At 30.2% G+C, this 2,500-nt stretch overlaps 1 protein-coding gene across 1 annotated transcript in view; it reads right to left on the bottom strand.

Moving 5' to 3' along the window:
- LOC138864395 (adenylate cyclase type 3-like) overlaps positions 1–2,500 on the bottom strand; it is a gene marked incomplete at its 5' end in the record, with an annotated part of 24,294 nt that overhangs the window by 4,495 nt on the left and 17,299 nt on the right. Inside the window, 1 exon segment of the mRNA XM_070131319.1 lies at positions 1–2,500. This exon segment is cut by the window's left edge and continues 4,495 nt beyond it; it is cut by the window's right edge and continues 686 nt beyond it.

The raw sequence follows: 2,500 nt of genomic DNA, 5'->3' as shown, positions 1-2,500 counted from the left end.
GCAAAATGTCTTTAAATATTTGATTATAAACACTTTCTTTAAAAATAAATAGAGTGACTGGCAATGCAATGAATTGTGTACTCCAAAAATATGATTATTAATATTATGATCAATAAAAATAGCCAAGTGATGAAGAAAGCATCCTGTTATAATGGTATCCAGAATTCCTTGAGATAAAAAAGTGGAAAAACAGAACAATATTTTTTTGATGGGTTCATCTGCTTTTAGAATGACTACAAATTACCCTAAACCTCTATTTATATCACAATCATATATGTTTGTTACTTTCCACACAATCCATCATGTATATCAAGAATAGAATTCCTTTCTAAATAAAATAAATGATTCTGATTACCTTTGAATGCTTCATGTGATTGAGTCACAGGTATCAATTGTACAGACCAGCTTGCCTAAAACAAGTTTGGAATACCTATCAGATACTTGTGATTGTAGTACTAGTCATGCAGTCTGCATAATAATATCTGATAATCATATGCAAGAAAATAAGGTGTTGTAAATGAATGGTAAGGTAAATTAATTCTATCTGGAGTAATTTGTGTAAATGGAGAATTTATAATTAAGCTAAAATCAGTTGGGAGCTATGTAATATCAGAGTATGTACAAGTGCTTGCTCAAATTTCATCACACAAAATAAAAACAATACAAATATATATGATGGTCTTGATATAATCTCCATCCCATATATTACAAAATGCTACTTACATATATTTGTATACTACAATGAGTGCTAGAGAAATTGAGGAGACACTATATACAAAAATAGTCCTAAAATATATAGTATTTTTAGTGATATGTCACCCTCAATCTCACAAAATTTATTAAATGCCTCCTCAAATATAAACTTGGACCATTTCTATTACATATAACTGATACACAATAATTATCTCTGTATTCATATAATATAATATAACCATATATTTCCTACTTTCTAGTAAATCAAATAATACAATAAGTTTGATTTTTATATTACAAAATGCCACAAAAGGAAAGCAGCACAAGGTATTACAGACAAAATTATCTACATCACAACCATAAAGCATCAGTGATATAAAACAAACAACACTGGGACAGTTGTCATAACGAGCATGGTGAACACAGCTTAACATACATATTTCACCTATCCCTGCATGAGCTTGATTCACTGAAAAAGAGTATCCTGGGGTAGTATTTGCTCTTGATAAGGGTGACGGTAAGTACCAAGAGCTTATATATCATTAGTGCTACATATATTGTAATAAATATCATAAACCAATAATATTTACTTTCAGCGCTTCCTATGTATAACCTGGCATGAGTACGTTAAAAGACACAAAGTAAGGGGAGTTATTACAGTATACTACATGTATTTACGGATTTCCTAGAGTGAATAATGGTCAAATGAATGAGCGAGAGTGAGCAAATGATTTTATGATTATCAATGGATATGCAAACATGTGCACTTACACAGACTGTGCTGAGTTTATACATGTATGGGCACCACCATTTACACAGGCATGATAATGACTGTCTAATGAATTTCAGAAATATGTAAAAAGAATTGCAAGAAAAGATTTTGAAGACTGTGGAAGAAGGATTTAGCCCTTGTTTTTACATCTTAATTTACATTTTACAAAATAGTGTTTTTCTAACATAATATTTTAATCAAAAGTTCAATAATGTTTCTGAGAATTCCAGCATTTTGTTGGATTTTCCATTTATTTCTTATATATATTCTTATGCATATTCTAAAATCTGTCATAAGAAAAATATAAAACTCTCATTATTTCAGACAGTCTCAGACAGTTTTAATCTCATTTATAAAGGACAGTTGTGTAATCTCAATTTTCTATCAATTCTAGGCAGTAAAAAATATTGGGAAGGGTTATAAGCACCCTACAGTGCAACTTCTATGATATAAAATATATAATCCAAATGCCATCTCTGTTCCACTGATTAGTTTTGTAAATATGGGTCATTTTTTACTCTTATGTCAGGTTCCTATTCTAAATATCCTAATAATACACACCACTATCTTACGAAAACTTCCATGTACTTCAACTTTGGATTGAGTATCATGTATAATTATTGTAATATACAAATTTAGTGTCAATATATGAAATTTTTGCTTGTGATAAGATCCGCCTACAAAATGTCTGGATTAAGGTATATAAAATGTGAAAGGTAGCAAATAGTAACCAAAAATGCCTTCTAAGAGACAAGGTTAAACTAAATACGATTAAACTTTTACATCATATTGGAAGAATGTAATAGATGGTCCCCATTACCAAAATTTCATCTGCTATGTTATCATCCCTTTTCATGTCTGTGATTAGAAGTTTAAAAAACTATACTTTAACCATCACTTTGACTTGATGATGGCAAAATAATGTACAGTGTATTTTCTATACATAATCTAACACTCACAAGTGCACTCATATCATCATCATCCACACACATACACATACAGCCACAGCCACACACACATCTCTGTCGAGAATAT

Source organism: Penaeus vannamei, chromosome 16, assembly GCF_042767895.1.
Source record: "Penaeus vannamei isolate JL-2024 chromosome 16, ASM4276789v1, whole genome shotgun sequence".
Taxonomy (NCBI): Eukaryota; Metazoa; Arthropoda; class Malacostraca; order Decapoda; family Penaeidae; genus Penaeus; species Penaeus vannamei.
This window is presented reverse-complemented; position numbering and strand designations above follow the sequence as displayed.